Raw genomic sequence first — 18,094 nt, forward strand, 5'->3', positions numbered from 1 at the left:
GACTCTTCTGTTGCCTACCTGCTGGGATTGCTTCTTGTTGCTGCCCGTGTGTCACCCTTGGAAAACGCTACCTCTCGCCGGACCCGCTTCGCGGGTCCCGCTTCGTCTGCTGCCTCGGTGGAGTTTTGGACAGAGGAGGGGCTGTGACTTTGCAAGACTGCTGTGGGCCGATTGGTTAGTGGAGCAGGGCTGCGAGCGTTGTGCTTAGGGTCTGCTAACCCTCTCTGGGACTCTTCTGTTGCCTACCTGCTGGGATTTAAGCATGGGCGGAAAATCCATTCCGCTCACGGATTTTGCGGATTTTCGGTAAATTCGCAATCCGCGAACGCTTGCGAATTTACTGAAAATCCGCAAATTCGCACGCAGCGGATTTTTTTTCTTGGTGATACAATTTTGCGGCGAGCAGTGTAAGTTCGCAATTGCGAACATGTAGGTGCGGCGGGCAGCAACAATCTCGCACTCGCGAAATTACAAAAATTGCAATTCTGCACAAGAAATCCACGAGCAAGCAGAATAGACTTTCTGAAAATGATGATTTTTATGAGAATAACGCCTCAGGTTGACATTTGCCTGCACTTTTTTGGATTTGAGGCCTTTTGACTTTCTTAGGATCACTTTTGGATTAGAAATCAACTTTCACAAGTAAGCTTGTTTGGGGCATTACAGTTGCTGTAATGCTGTTCTGCAGAAAAACGAGTTTTGCTAAACTGAAAGCACTCAGCAGGTGCAAAAGTTCAAATTCATCATTAGTAACCATTCCCTGTAGTGCTTCCTGACTGGGGCCCCTCCAGAGTTCAGTTGCTAGTTGCAACAATTGTATGACCCTGCTCTGACCCTCACAGCGGGATCATAGAATCGCTACAAGTAGGCCACAAAGGTCCTGGAAAAAAAATTGCACTGCAACAGAAAGCAAATTACAGATAAGGAAGCAGGTGCCAGACTGGAATTTTAAAACAGTGACACATTAATAAATCAACCCCAAATTAATTCATGTCAGTTGAAGCAGGGCAGGTGTGCTTGCTTTTTCCCCCATAATCTGCAGTGATGATAAACCAGAGGGTGGCATTGATGTACCAGAGGGTGGCATGGGTGAAACAGAGGGTGGCAGGGGTGAAACAGAGGGTGCTGGGAAACTGTGATGATGAACCAGATGTAGAAACAACATAATCGCGACCGTTGCGAGCCGACATGTAAGTTCGCAATTGCGAACTGGTACAAAACCCTCGTGAATTGGCAGAAATCCTTGCGAACACAAAAAAAAAAATCTGCAAATTCGCGAGAATTCGCGGATTTTGCGGATTGCGAGTTCGCAAATTTGCAAAATTCGCGAACGCCAGATTCGCAAAATTCGCCCATGCTTACTGGGATTGCTTCTTGTTGCTGCCCGTGTGTCTCCCTTGGAAAACGCTACTTCTCGCCGGGTCCCGCTTCGTCTGCTGCCTCTGTGGAGTTTTGGACAGAGGAGGGGCTGTGACTTTGCAAGACTGCTGTGGAGCGGTTGGTTAGTGGAGCAGGGCTTCGAGCGTTGTGCTTGGGGACTCCATGTCCCAGGAGTCCCGGATAGCCCGATAGGAAACACCTGGGCCGCTCTCCCTGCTCGCCCGCCCCCCACCCACAGCGTTTAAAAGGTATCTTCACCTAACCCAGAAGGACCACCAAGTGCAAAAAAATATTATTTTTTTTTAAATCGGGAGGTACCCCGCAATTTTTTTAGTTTTTTTTTTTTTTTTGCCCTTGGGGTCCTTTTGGGACCCCCTGAGAAGGGCTAGAGTTTGGGGGGTCTCTACCCTGCGCCCTTTTCATGTTTTCCACTCTTGTTTTGGGCTCTCTTGTGCCTCACTTCTCCTGAAAAACAAGATGGTGGCCAACACTTCCTGGTTTGGACAGTTTGGAATGTTGACAGTCGACTGCCAGCCAATCAGAAACTCGCTCGCGTACGGTGCGCGTACGGTGAGCGCATATAGATATGTAATTATTTCAAATTCAATGTTCTCAACAACTACTGGAGGGATTTTCACCAAATATAGAAAAGGCACTACTGCATGCCTTTCCGTACCATTTTGCCAAGTTTGGTGAAATTCCGTTCAGCCGTTCGGGCTGTAGCCGTGTCTAAAGGACCCATAGAAAATGCCATTTGAAAAATTTCAAATTACATTTTCTCAAGAACTACTGGAGGGATTTACACCAAACATACAAAAGGTACTGCTGCATACCAGTCCCTACCATTTTGCCAAATCTGGTATAATTCCGTTCAGCCGTTCGAGCTGTAGCCTTGTTAGAATGTCCCTATGGAAATTAACATGGTGAAAACACGTTTTGGGACCCCCCTTTTTTCTTGGCCCCCGCTTGACGAATCCCCCCAAAACTTTCAGGGAAAGAGCGGAGCGCAGCGAGGCAAATTTAAGGCAGATCCCTCAATCGGCGCCAAAGTTATTCCCAATAGAATGTTCGGAATTTCCTATGGTAACTAGGTCCTAACTATATATACCTACTGGCGACCGCCAGTAGGTAATATACATATTACCTACTGGCGATAGCCAGTAGGTATATATAGTTAGGATTATTTCTCTATGGAACTTTTGAAAATTCTATGTCTAATAACTTTGGCGTTTGTGGACGGAATCGGCTGAAATTTTCACACACATTTAGTTTCTGAGCAGCCCCTGAAAATTTGGGGGGGGTTCGTCAAGGGGGGGCCGGGAAAAAAGGGGGGGTCCCAAAACGCGTTTTTCCCATGTTAATTTCCATAGGGCGTTTGGCCTCACTTTTAGCTCGAACGGCTGAATGGATTTGCACGAAACTTGGCAAAATTGTAGGGACTGTTAGCCCGATGTGCCTTTGCTGGGTCTCAATATATGTGCTCCAGTGGATTTTGAGAAATTAACGTTTTAAAAAATGTATATATCTGTGACAGCGTCCCAGATAGCGCTCCAGATCGCGACTTTTCGCGTCACGGAGCTTTGCGAAGCGATGCTGATTGGCTCTCCGGTGTCTGTCAACATTCTAAACAGTCCGGAGCGGCTGCCATCTTGTCTCTCGGTAGGATCGAGAGACAAGAAGAGGTGAAAAACGAAGGGGGAATTTAATGAAAGGGGGCAAGGTAGACCCCTCTTGACCCCCTAGGAATGATGTTGGGGTTATTAAAGGGTCCCATGGGGAAAATAAAAAAAAAATTGATTTTTCACGGTAGAAGCGCTTCTCGGTTCGCAAATTAACGGCTGAATGGATTTGCACGAAACTTGGCAAAATTATAGGGACTGTTAGCCCGATGTGCCTTTGCTGGGTCTCAATATATGTGCTCTAGTGGATTTTGAGAAATTAACGTTTAAAAAACAGGTATATCTGTGACAGCATCCCAGATAGCGCTCCAGATCGCGTACTTTTCGGGTAACGGAGCTTTGCGTAGCGAAGCTGATTGGCTCTCCGGTGTCTGTCAACATTCTAAACAGTCCGGTGCGGCCGCCATCTTGTCTGTCGGTAGGATCGAGAGACAAGAGGAGGAGAAAAACGGTGGGGGAATTTAATGAAAGGGGGCTAGGTAGACCTCTCTTGACCCCCTACGAATGATGTTGGGGTTATTAAAGGGTCCCGTGGGGCAAATAATAAAAATTTGATTTTTCGCGGTAGAAGTGCTTCTCGGTTCGCGAACCGGGTCGCAAACTGGTAGCGAAACGTGAATTCGCCATTTTGTGTTTCGATTTCATTAAATTACTAGGTATAAGGGGGTACGGGAGACGTATCCTGACCCCTTTTGTTTTCTGAGGGTGGCTGAGGAGGCTCATATATGTTGATACATGTCTTCCAGCGGCTGTGCGTGAGCGTTTTTTTTTTTGTTGCGTGACGTCTGTTAACGTTCGATTCGATGGAAATCAGGAACTGTTGACCGCCATTTTGTCACTGCGAGTAAATATTTTTTTTAAATAATGGTTATAAATTAATCCTTATTGATAAACATTGTCTGCGCCATCTTGTCTTTTTTGCAATGCCACACCTTTGTTGAGCACGGCAGCCATTTTAGATGCCTTGACCAGACCCACTCTCTGCACGCCGCCGATCCTCAGCATGGCTCCCCACACTCGCAAGCATCTCCCCCACGCACTGGTCACCCCCGCTCTCTCTCTCATGCATGGGCCAGAAACCTCCTCCCATGTGCGCTGCTCTTCCCTGAGAATCACACCCTGTGCCCGCCCGACACCACCCTTTCACCCTATTCACTACCGCACCCTCTGACACTCCTCTTCCTCTGTGTCCGATTGTTCACCTAGCCCTGCAGATGTAGTTTATGGCCCCAGCTGTAGAGAATCACCCCTCTTCAAAGGAGTTACAGTAGATCAAGGCCCCCACCCGATGAGATCCGTCACGCCACACGCGTTCCTACTATCTGATAACCATCCTGTATTGTGCTTGGGGAGGGGATTCTCACTGTGAGGGTGTGTGGGACCGAGCCTGAAGCGGAAGATTCCAGGGATGCCTCTTTGTACATCAAAGTTTTTACAATTATGTGTCACATTATAAATATATAGCACTCCAACAAAGTAGGATTATAACACTTTAATAACTTTTAAATATATAGAATGCAACAAAAACAGTAAATACAATTTAACATTTTTTTGAAAAAAGAAGCAACAATGGTCAGTAGCTGTGTTTTGTGCGAATAGTCCCAAGGCAGCACAACGTGCTGAGTTCTGGACGGGTACTGGACTGGGTAAGAGTGGTCTGTTTAACTCAGACATTCTGTTCATCACCACCCCCTTTTTGTAAATCGTTTTTGGCCACTATAGGTGTGGCAGGGTATACTCAGACATGAGTCCCTTTCTCACTGCTCCATCAGGATTCAAGCAAGCCGGGCCGAAGAAGGCTGAAATGCCAGAAACCGGTCCCCGGTAGCTTGTCTCCTTTCTGGTGAAGAATTGGCTTGGTAGTTTAGGCTGCCCTGTTCCCATGATGCACTGGGCCAGGGACAGACTGATTTGCATATAGCCAGGTTCTGAGCTGGGATGGGGCAGTGAGATAAATAACGGTGATGGATCAAGCCCTGATCTTTGGACTGGGTAAGAGTGGTCTGTTTAACTCAGACATTCTGTTCATCACCACCCCCTTTTTGTAAATCGTTTTTGGCCACTATAGGTGTGGCAGGGTATACTCAGACATGAGTCCCTTTCTCACTGCTCCATCAGGATTCAAGCAAGCCGGGCCGAAGAAGGCTGAAATGCCAGAAACCGGTCCCCGGTAGCTTGTCTCCTTTCTGGTGAAGAATTGGCTTGGTAGTTTAGTCTGCCCTGTTCCCATGATGCACTGGGCCAGGGACAGACTGATTTGCATATAGCCAGGTTCTGAGCTGGGATGGGGCAGTGAGATAAATAACGGTGATGGATCAAGCCCTGATCTTTGGACTGGGTAAGAGTGGTCTGTTTAACTCAGACATTCTGTTCATCACCACCCCCTTTTTGTAAATCGTTTTTGGCCACAATAGGTGTGGCAGGGTATACTCAGACATGAGTCCCTTTCTCACTGCTCCATCAGGATTCAAGCAAGCCGGGCCGAAGAAGGCTGAAATGCCAGAAACCGGTCCCCGGTAGCTTGTCTCCTTTCTGGTGAAGAATTGGCTTGGTAGTTTAGTCTGCCCTGTTCCCATGATGCACTGGGCCAGGGACAGACTGATTTGCATATAGCCAGGTTCTGAGCTGGGATGGGGCAGTGAGATAAATAACGGTGATGGATCAAGCCCTGATCTTTGGACTGGGTAAGAGTGGTCTGTTTAACTCAGACATTCTGTTCATCACCACCCCCTTTTTGTAAATCGTTTTTGGCCACTATAGGTGTGGCAGGGTATACTCAGACATGAGTCCCTTTCTCACTGCTCCATCAGGATTCAAGCAAGCCGGGCCGAAGAAGGCTGAAATGCCAGAAACCGGTCCCCGGTAGCTTGTCTCCTTTCTGGTGAAGAATTGGCTTGGTAGTTTAGTCTGCCCTGTTCCCATGATGCACTGGGCCAGGGACAGACTGATTTGCATATAGCCAGGTTCTGAGCTGGGATGGGGCAGTGAGATAAATAACGGTGATGGATCAAGCCCTGATCTTTGGACTGGGTAAGAGTGGTCTGTTTAACTCAGACATTCTGTTCATCACCACCCCCTTTTTGTAAATCGTTTTTGGCCACTATAGGTGTGGCAGGGTATACTCAGACATGAGTCCCTTTCTCACTGCTCCATCAGGATTCAAGCAAGCCGGGCCGAAGAAGGCTGAAATGCCAGAAACCGGTCCCCGGTAGCTTGTCTCCTTTCTGGTGAAGAATTGGCTTGGTAGTTTAGTCTGCCCTGTTCCCATGATGCACTGGGCCAGGGACAGACTGATTTGCATATAGCCAGGTTCTGAGCTGGGATGGGGCAGTGAGATAAATAACGGTGATGGATCAAGCCCTGATCTTTGGACTGGGTAAGAGTGGTCTGTTTAACTCAGACATTCTGTTCATCACCACCCCCTTTTTGTAAATCGTTTTTGGCCACTATAGGTGTGGCAGGGTATACTCAGACATGAGTCCCTTTCTCACTGCTCCATCAGGATTCAAGCAAGCCGGGCCGAAGAAGGCTGAAATGCCAGAAACCGGTCCCCGGTAGCTTGTCTTCTTTCTGGTGAAGAATTGGCTTGGTAGTTTAGTCTGCCCTGTTCCCATGATGCACTGGGCCAGGGACAGACTGATTTGCATATAGCCAGGTTCTGAGCTGGGATGGGGCAGTGAGATAAATAACGGTGATGGATCAAGCCCTGATCTTTGGACTGGGTAAGAGTGGTCTGTTTAACTCAGACATTCTGTTCATCACCACCCCCTTTTTGTAAATCGTTTTTGGCCACTATAGGTGTGGCAGGGTATACTCAGACATGAGTCCCTTTCTCACTGCTCCATCAGGATTCAAGCAAGCCGGGCCGAAGAAGGCTGAAATGCCAGAAACCGGTCCCCGGTAGCTTGTCTCCTTTCTGGTGAAGAATTGGCTTGGTAGTTTAGTCTGCCCTGTTCCCATGATGCACTGGGCCAGGGACAGACTGATTTGCATATAGCCAGGTTCTGAGCTGGGATGGGGCAGTGAGATAAATAACGGTGATGGATCAAGCCCTGATCTTTGGACTGGGTAAGAGTGGTCTGTTTAACTCAGACATTCTGTTCATCACCACCCCCTTTTTGTAAATCGTTTGAGTTCTGGACTGCACCAGGTGATGTTACCTGGGTACCGCACTGGTTTTTGGTATCCTACAATGCAGCTCCGAAAAACGGCGTGGGGCGTCCCGGGGGGTGCGCGGGGAGGCCTTGTCAGTAGCTGTCTGTTGTGCGAATAGTCCCAAGGCAGCAGAACGCGCTGAGATGTGGATGGCACCCAGGTGATGTCCAGTAAGTTGTCGCACTGGTTTTGGCATCCTACAATGCTGCTCCGAAAAACGGCGTGGGGCGCCCCGGGGGGGGGGAGGCGGCGTGAATGGGTCTCCCCAGGAGGAGGCTCGTCGGCTGTACTGGGGCGCCCCTTTACCGTTTCAGTTGCCATTCCGCACGCTTTTGCTACACTGTGCCTCATCCTCCATTCAACTGTTTATCGCCCGCTCTTGCGGCTACAGCGTCTCGCTCACCATGTAGTTGAGTTGCGCCCACTCTTGCGGTGCAGCGATAGGCGGCTGCCACAGGACTCTTAAAATGGCGGACGGCTCTTTGGATTTGGGCCTGGTCCACTAAACTGGCCCTGGGACACCTTGGAACTCGGACGTCCCCTGAGCCTTGAAGATTTTACAAAAGTCTTGGGGGCTCCCGACTCCTGCAGGCTTCCGGTGGGGAGCGGCTGCCATGATTGCTCGTGGAATGACCACGACGGAGCCACGAGATGGTGGTGCTCTCAGGCTGACGCCAGCTTCAGTCTGAAACATCTAGAAACAATGTGGGGCTTTCATCGTTTGGGAAAAAAATGTTTTAATCCAATGAAAAGTGTTATTTTTAGGTCATATGATCAAGCCTTCCATCATTAGGAAACCAAAAGTAAAATGAACCAATGAAAAGTTTTATAAAGAAGTCACATGACCTGTTATGCTTACGTTACGCGCTGCTATAAAAAGCGTAGAAAATCCGTTGGCACGTGAGGCGGCGTCAGTAGCGGACCGATGTGCGAATAGGCCAAAGGCAGCACAACGCGCCGAGATCCGGATGGCACCGAGGTGGTGTCCAGCAAGTTGCACTGGTGTGGCCAACCTGCAATGCTGCGCCGAAAGTCGGCGTGGGGTGCCTGGGGGGGGGGGAGGTGGCGCAAACTGGCCTCTCTCGCCTCCCTAGGTGGAGGCACCTGATGTGCAGTGCGCGCCCCTTATCTTTTCACTCGCCGTCCAGCAGAGTTGCGCCCGCACTTGCTGCTACAGTAGGCCGAAGGCAGCACAACGCGCCAAGATCCGGATGGCACCAAGGTGGTGTCCAGCAAGTTGCCGCACTGGTGTGGCCATCCTACAATGCTGCGCCGAAAGTCGGCGTGGGGCGCCCCGTTGGCCTGTGAGGTCGCGTCAGTCAGTGGGGGCTGTTTGAGAAAGCAATGTGATGCTGTGCGTCGCCCCCAAGATGGAGGCTCCTCGGCTGCAGTCTGCGCCTCTTGGTGTTTCACTCGCTATCCAGCTGAGTTGCGTCGCACTTGCGGCTACAGTAGGCCGAAGGAAGCACAACGCGCCGAGATCTGGATGGCACCGAGGTGGTGTCTAGCAAGTTGCCGCACTGGTGTGGCCATCCTACAATGCTGCGCCGAAAGTCGGCGTGGGGAGTCCCGTTGGCCTATGAGGTGGTTTCAGTAGCGGACCGATGTGTGAATAGGTCGGAACCAGCACAAGGCGCCAAGATCCGGATGGCACGGAGGTGGTGTCATAGTTCTGAGTTCTGAGCAGCGCTTGTAACACTGTCTGAAGCTTATTTGCACCTGCTGCCGCTTCACTATTGCCCTGGTGTGGCCAAAGATCGCCCATGACATAGGCGGCCGGCTCCCATGGTCCGGGAGAACTTTTTTCCTTTTCCTTTCTGCATCTTGTCCCACAATCCATTTGACCTTTAGACACGACCAGGGTCCCTGAATGTGTGCAGGGGGACGCTATTGATTGAATCAAAATGGCGGCTTCACACAAAGCTGACTCAAGCGTTGCTGGTGATGCTATACAGACAAAAAATGGTTTTCAGTTTGTACATTCTTCAGGATTTTTCCATCCAAGTCTGCTTGAGAGTTTGTAGAACAATGGCTTTAGAACTTGCCCTCCCCTCTTTTGACTGTTGGTCTTGTTGCCTATCTCTTCTGTTGTCATTTAACTGAACCTTTTTTGACTGCCGAAAGGGGTTCTGGTCCGACCGCTGGTTGGTGGAGACATTTTGACTATATCCTGGACCTGCCCGGCCTCGCCCAAAATGGCGCCGATATAAATGGGACTCGTAACTTCTTGTTGTGTACTGGTTGCACAACCTTGATATCACGAGATACGTATGCAGTTTTGAAGCACATGGCGGGCGGGAATGAGAATTGATTGAATATTTCGACATCCCTATTGATATTAAGTTCTGATGTGTTATTGCTTACTGTACTATTGAAAGTTCGAATTAACGTCACCCATGGTACTTGCCCGCAAATGTATATCTAGATAATTTTATTGTAAGTGGCCCTGTCGTATTTTAATTACAAAATGTACGTCCACCGATTCCGCAACTGTTAGACACCTTAGTTCTTGCAACCTAATGGCCCGCTCGTTGCGTTCCTCTACAGTGTAAATGTCTCCTCATCATATACGATTCTAGTTTGCTCCGTGGCCGGCCCACGTGGTTATAGGCCCGTATTTGTATACTGACATTTTCACAATAAAGGTGTTTAAAACAAAACATGGTAGTAGTATTTACATTGGTAAAGTTTTTAATTTTAGTCACTGTTTTCGAATCAGTAAAAGGCAAGTGAAATAAAGCAGTCCAATTACATGACAGATAAAAGGTATAATACGCAGGAACGCAGTAAAGATAAATGGTCAAGGGCTGTTGTGTTTTTTACTCCTGCAACATAAAGTGATCGATAAGAATCTGATATTCAGGCGTATCAGCGACTGAGACAGCAGGCCGAGCATCTTTTGCTCAACGGCTCCGTCATGGGACGAAGAAACGCCCTTTTTCTAGAAAAAGGAATATATTTTACTTGCAGGACAGTTGTAAATTTTTCGGGAAAATACATTAGCCTGGAACATTATAACATATATGTTTAAGAAAAAATAATGTTTGAAAGCAATAAAAAGCGTAATTTTTAGGTCATATGACCAAGCCTTTCATCATTAGAATAACAAAAGTAAAATGAACCAATGAAAAGTTATATTAACAAGTCACATGACCTGTTACGGTTACGTTACGCGCTGCGCGCCGCGCCCCGGATCCCTTCCGGGAAGCTGCGCTTCGCGCACTGGAGTACTTCCGGGTGCGCTAACGCGGCGTGTCATATAACGCATTACGCGACAACGTAGGTCCAGAATATAGTCAAAATGTCTCCACCAACCAGCGGTCGGAACACAACCCCTTTCAGCAGTCTAAAAAGTTCTGTTAAATGACAACAGAAGGGACAGGCAACAAGAACCATCAATCAAAGAGGGGAGGGCAAGTTCTTCCCTACCGGGTCACGTTGGGGCGCTACCGGAACTGATCGAATTGGTAGTCTACAGTGTTTCTGGATGTTTCAGACTGAAGCTGGCGTTAGCATGAGAGCACCACCATCTCGTATCTCAGTCGTGGCCATTCCACGAGCAATCATGGCAGCCGATCCCCACCAGAAGCCTGCGGGAGTCGGGGGCCCCCAAGATTTTTGTAGAATCTTCAAGGCTCAGTGGACGCTTTCGAGAATGGGGCCCAAGCCCTAGCAGACAAGCGTCCGAGTTCCAAGGTGTCCCATGGCCATTTTAGTGGACCACGCCCAAATCTGAAGAGGTGGCCGCCATTTTGAGAGTCCTGTGGCAGCCGCCTATAGTTGCATCGCAAGAGCGGGAGCAACTCAACTACATGGTGAGCGAGACGCTGTAGTCACAAGAGCGGGCGGTAAACAGCTGAATGGCGGAAGAGGCACAGTGTAGCAAAAGCGGGCGGAATGGCAACTGAAACGGTAAAGGGGCGCCCCGCTACAGCATGTCTTCATGTCAAACGGATTGTGGGATAAGGTCCAGAATGGAAGAGTCATCAAAAGGCAAAAAGTTCCGCCAGACCCCGGGAGCCGGCCGCCTATGTCGGGGGCGATCTTAGGCCACGCCAGGGCAACACGACTTGGGGAGGGGGCAGAAGTCAAGCGCACCCTCCCAGTCCGCGCCACCACACCGTATGTTGAAAATCTGAAGCCATCGTTCTACAAACTCTCAACCAGCCTTGGATGAAAAATCTTGAAGAATGTACAAACTGAAAACCAGTTTTTGTTTGCATAGTATCAGCAACAACGCTTGCTATCAGAGTGCATGAGTTTCATGCTCGATCGATTGAGCTAGCCGGATCAGGCAACAAAAAGTATAAAATTGTTATGTAAATAGTTATTTAATAAAATGTTTTACCCTGTTACTTTGCTAGTGTGTTGTATATATTTATAATATTTGCATAGAGTTTATCGTTATTTTGGGCGGGGTGGGTGGCGGAGCCGAGCTGTCTTGCAGCCATCATGGTGTGGAGCTCAGTTCATCTCACTAGTTTCATATTTCTCATGAAGGGTTGTTCCTAATGTTTCTATTTTAGCGAGGTCAAAAAGAGATCCCATTAGTGGCCTACTGATTTTGCTCGATTATTATTTTTTTTTACACGATTTTTCACTATCTGCAAAGACTAAACAGAGTATTGCGGCTTTGTGCTTGTTAGTAAATAGAGAATGAACCAAAGAGAATAAATTCTAAAATAGTAAATGCTTGGATAACAATCAATCAAATGGAGAGACAAGCAGGCACGACGGATTACAACGGGGGCAAAGGCCTGCGTTAACTACCCTTCACTATCTGCAAAGAGAGAGTACTTCTAAGAGAAAAGAGGGGGGGGCAGCGTTTAAAGCACATCAGCGTGCATAAACACGAAAATGTTTTTACCTATCACGTACTTGACATTTGACAGCTTTTGATATTTGCTATTAAAAAACCATTGAAATTCAATGAAAAAACCATAGGTTTTAGCCCATATATAGTTAGGGATTAGCATTCACAAAACCTTATTTTACTCGCATAAAACCATTGAAATTAGCATATATAGTTAGTTGCGCTAACTATATATCACGCACCCGCAATCCACTGCTGATGATGTCACATATTACATCATTCATGACATGGTCAGTGACATCACTGATGACATCACTGATGACATCTCAAATGACATCACTGATGACATCACTGATGACATCTCAAATGACATCACTGATGACATCAATGATGACATCTTAAATGACATCACTGATGACATCTCATTTGACATTACTGATCACATCACTGATGACATCATTCATGTGATTATACGATGAACCTCTTCAGACTCTGATATAACCTTAGATACACTCAGTGTAAACAGACACTCACAGACTGTCACTCATCCATGGAGTTACTCACACACCTAGTCAGTCATGCAAAGAATCAATCACACCTCCATTTCCTCAACTATAAAGTTATACACATCTTACTTATTCAAACATATACTAACACATATTTACTCCCTTATACAATCCCTGATACAAGTTCACAATGATCCATACAGCCACTCACACATTCACTGGCTCTTATGCACAGTTATTTATATATGCCAACTCTCACATGTACTGTGTTTTACATATGTTCTTATTTTGACATGTAGCACTGAGAAACCAATCACTCACCAATACATTCATGCACACAGTCAACCACCCATACAGCTGTTTCCACATGCAGTTTTGAACCCATACATCTAGTGAATCAACTGTTCACACATCTATGCACAGAGTCACACACCTCCCAGCCACCCACACACACACACACTCACTCTCCCATACAAATACTTGGGCAACCAATCAATAACCCATATAGTTACTCATATAGCTACTGATCAATACATGCAGCAGTTTTCAGAACAACAGATATAATAATGCACAAATTAGGACAGTTTAGTCACTAACCCATGCACTCATTGAGACACATTTAATCACTCTCTCATACAGTCAGTCATGCACCTACTAAATCCTTCATCCAGACACTTATACATCCACTCATTCTTCAATATGTAAGACATATTTTAACTTTACAGAAACACACAGTCACTGGATGATGTCATCAGTGATGTCACTGACCATGTCATGAATGATGTAATATGTGACATCATCAGCAGTGGATTGCGGGTGCGCAATATATAGTTAGCGCAACTAACTATATATGCGAATTTCAATGGTTTTGTGCGAGTAAAATAAGGTTTTGTAAATGCTAATCCCTAACTATATATGGGCTAAAACCTATGGTTTTTTCATTGAATATATATATATATATATATATATATATATATATATATATATATATATATATATATATATATATATATATATATATACAAATGGTCTTTATATTATCTGCCAGTAAATAGTTATAGTTAGGACCTATTTTCGATAGGAAGTCCGCAAAATTATTTTTGGAATAACTTTGCCGCCGGTTGACGAATCTTCGTGAAATTTTTAAAACTTATGGTCAGCTCCGGTCCGCTCCTATCCTGAAAGTTTCACAGTGATTTGTCAAGAGGGTGCCGAGAAAAAAAAGGGGTTCCAAAACGCGTTTTCCCCATGCAATTTCCCATAGGACCTTTAGCCGCAGCTAGAGCCCGAACTGCTTAACGGTATTCCACCAAATTTGGCAAAGAGGTGGTCCTTAGTTCAGACTCGTGTCTTTTCCTTAAATGGTGTAAATTTTTTCAGTAGTTCCTGAGAAAATGACATTTAAAAGTACATATATATCTATGGCCTCAGAGGGTCCGTGTACCCTAAGCGCAGCCTAAGCGCACCCTGCCGTGCAAAAGCTGTATTCTAATTGGCTGTCAACACTTAAAAAAAATTAGAGGAGGTGCGCAGGATCTTTGCATCCTGCCTATATAAAAAAAAATTAAGAACAAGCTCCTGCGCTTAATTGGTATTTATCCCCCGGGGGCCAAATCCCAGAGGCAATTGATTTATATGTAAAGGGGGCCCAGAGGGGCCCTCAGCCCCGGGGAACGCCACCTCCCATGGCTTTATTAAATATGTAAGGGGGCTCTAAGGCCCCCCAGCCCCAGGACCGCCACCCCCAGGGGCTTATCAAAATTGAGTGTGGGCTCTCAGGCGCCCCCAGGCCTGGCGACCACCACCCTCCGGGATTACAAAAAAATTGGGTGTGGGGGTCTCTGAGGCCCCCACAACCCCGGGGACTGCCACCCCCTGGGGCTTCAAACAAATGTGGTAGGGGGGCCGTGCACCCCCCCTCCTGGAGCCCTGTACAGGCCCTGGTGACCACCACCCCCCAGGGCCGGCTCCTGCAGTGTCCCGGGGTGCCCACCCCCGGGTCACTGCTGTTTGCAATGGCAGGGCGGGAACCTCGCGGCTCCCACCCTGCCATTGCAAACTGCTTTGCTTCATTGAAGCGAGAGCAGGAAAACCTGATCACACTTCAATGAAGCAAAGCAGATTGCTTTTCCATATGGGGAGCAGCATGTTAGCTGCTCCCCATATGGAAAAGCAATGCTGGCTCCCGCAAGAAGCGGGGAGCCGGCTGGGACCGTGGGGGGATTGGGGACCCACCCACGGTCCCCAACGAGAGGCCCGGCCCCGGGGGATGGGGTCCCTAGGGCCATAAGTGTCCCCCCTCCCCCATTAAAAAAAAAAAAAAAATCAAGGGCCTTTAGTGGGCAGAGGAGGGGGGCAACACAGCCCCCCTCCATAAAAATATTTATACATTTGGCCATGCCTCGGGGGATGGCTACCCCGGGGTACAGAATTTGTCACAGAAGGGGGGCGTGGCCCCCTTCCCATAACATTTTTATTTTTATTTGGGGTTGAGGCCCTTGGGGTTAGGGTCCCTAGGGTCACACAGCCCCCCTTTAAAAAAAAAATGAGAAAATACGCGATCGTCCCTAGGCCCTGCCCCTCACAAACACACTCTGCAAACGCGCTCTGTGGCGCATTTTAAATTGGGGAAGTAATACCCCTTCAAGACTGGGGGTCCCCAGGGGCCCACTAGCCCACCAGGTACCTCCAGTAAGCGCCACAAGGCTGCGTTGCAGAGAGGTGCTACAGGCCATGCCCCTTTTTACACCTCTCTGCAATGCAGCATTGTGGCGCTTACTGGAGGTACCTGGTGGTGCACACATCCTGTGGCATGATTTAAGTTGGGGGATTAACTCACCTTGAATACTGAGGGTCCCTGGGGGCCAACTAGCCCACCAGGTACCTCCAGTAAGCGCCACAGAGCTGCGTTGCAGAGTGTTGTAAAAAGGGGCATGGCCTCTGAACACCTCTCTGCAACGCAGCCTCCTGGCGCATGCTGGATTACCTGGTGGCCTAATGGGCCCCCAGGCCCACACAGCATTGAGGAGGAATGAATTCTCTAACAAAACACGCGCCACAGGGCGTGTTTGCAGACATATAACCTCAGGCCACGTCCCTTTTCTTCACCACTGTGCAAATGCGCCTGTGGCGCGTTTTAAGTTGTGGAAATAATTATCTTTCAATACTGAGGGTCCCTGAGGGCAAATAGCCCAACAGGTATCTCCAGTATGCGCCAGGGAGCTGTGTTGCAGACAGGTGTTTAGAGGCCACGCCCCTTTTTATACCTCTATGAAACGCAGCTCTGTGGTGCTTACTGGAGGTACACAGTGAGCTAGTTTTACCCTAGGGACCCTTAGGATTGGAGGGGACTTAATCTCTCAACTTAGAACGGTGAGAGGGTGCGTTTACACAGCTGTGAAGAGAGAGGACGGGGCCTGACGTGATGTGTGCAAACACGCCCTGTGGCACGTTTTAAGTTGGGGAAACAATTCTACATCAAACCTGAGGGACCATGGGGGCCAAGTAGCCCACCAGGTGCTTCCAGGAAGCACCACTGCGCTGCGTTGCAGAGAGGTGGTGCAGGCCGTGCCCCTTTTTTACATCTCTCTGCTACGCAGCTCTGCGGCGCTTACTGGATGTACTACAAATTCCGATTTACTCACCTGTTATCAGGAGAGACCTCAAAGCTGCATCTTTTAGCACAGCACTGATCCTGAAAGGTAATCGCAACCATACTTACCAGTAACTTGAATTTCCTTCCATAGGCTAACATTGACTGGTTTCACTTGGAAATTCTTCTAAGTGTGGAGTTTTGGAACTTTAAGATATTCACCTAAAATCATCCGAACAACGAATTCCGATTTACTCACCTGTTATCAGGAGAGAACCCAGTGCTGCATCTTTTAGCCCAGCACTGAACCTGAAAAGTAATTCTAACCGTACTTACCAGTAATTTGTATTTCCTTCCATAGGAATCCATTGTCTGGTTTTCACCAGAAAAGTTTCTAAGTGTCTATTTTAACTGACTAAAAATATTCCTAAAAAAAATCACCTGTATGACTTATACGCATTCTATCAACTGTGTACGGGAGATGTAGCAGTGCTGGATCCAGGATCTACCACTGAGTAAGAAAAGGTAACGATAACACTACTTACCTGCTAAGTGAATTTCCTTCTATAGGGTAACATTGACCGGTGTCACTTGGAAATTCTTCTAAGTGTGGAGTTTTGGAACTTTAAAATATTCGTATAAAATCAGCAGAACTACAAATTACGAATTACTCACATGTTATCAGGAGAGACCTCAAAGCTGCATCTTTTAGCCCAGCACTGATCCTGAAAAGTAATTGCAACCAACCGTACTTACCAGTAACTTGAATTTCCTTCAATAAGCTAACATTGACTGGTTTCACTTGAAAAATTTTTAAGTGTGGAGTTTTGGAACTTTCAAATATTCACCTAAAATCATAAAACAACGAATTCCGATATACTCACCTGTTATCAGGAGAGAACCCAGTTCTGCATCTTTTAGCCCAGCGCTGAATCTGAAAAGTAATTCTAACTATACTTACCAGTAATTTGTATTTCCTTCCATAGGAATCCATTGTCTGGTTTCACCAGAAAAGTTTCTAAGTGTCTATTTTTACACACTAAAAATATTCTTTAGAATCGCCCTGTATGACTTGAGGGCATTCTTTGAACTGTTTACAGGAGATGCAGCAGTGCTGGATCCAGGATCCACCATTGAGTATTATTATTATTATTATTATTATTATTAAAGGCTTTTATAACGCGCTCTGTTACTAAAGAATAGTATCCTGGCGCGGTAAAGGCGGAGCAGACTGGGAGAGGACAAATATTAAGGAACATAACAAGAAAAATTAGACTTTAATATTAAAAAGGTGAGTTTTTAGTCCTTTCTTAAAAGCACTGAGAGACGATGCAGTTTTTAAGTGGAGGGGAAGGGCATTCCAGGACTTTGCTGCTTTCACTGAGATTGATTGGCCGCCAAGTCTGCAATATTTAAATTTGGGGACGGACATCTGGCACATGTTGGCTGAAAAGATAACAATAAAACTACTTACCTGCTTAGTGAATGTCCTTCCATAAGGTAACATTGACTGTTTTTACCTGGAAATTCTTCTAAGTGTGGAGTTTTGGAACTTTAAATATTTCTGTAAAATGAGTAGAACTAAGAATTCCAATTTACTCACCTGTTCTTAGGAGAGACCTTGGTGCTGCATCTTTGAGCCCATTACTAATCATGAAAAGTAATTCTAACCATACTTACCAGTAACTTGAATTTCCTTCATGGGCTATTATTGACTGGTTTCACTTGGAAATTCTTCTAAGTGTGGAGTTTTTGAACTTTAAAATATTCTCCTAAAATCATCCGAACAACGAATTCCGATTTACTCACCTGTTATCAAGGAGAGAACCCAGTGCTGCATCTTTTAGCCCAGCACTGACCCTGAAAAGTAATTCTAAGCATACTTACCAGTAACTTGTATTTCCTTCCAAAGGTTTCTGTCTATTTTACCAAACTAAAAATAGTTCTAAAAATTGCCTGTATGACTTAA

Source organism: Lissotriton vulgaris, chromosome 1_1 (assembly GCF_964263255.1).
Source record: "Lissotriton vulgaris chromosome 1_1, aLisVul1.2, whole genome shotgun sequence".
Classification (NCBI taxonomy): domain Eukaryota; kingdom Metazoa; phylum Chordata; class Amphibia; order Caudata; family Salamandridae; genus Lissotriton; species Lissotriton vulgaris.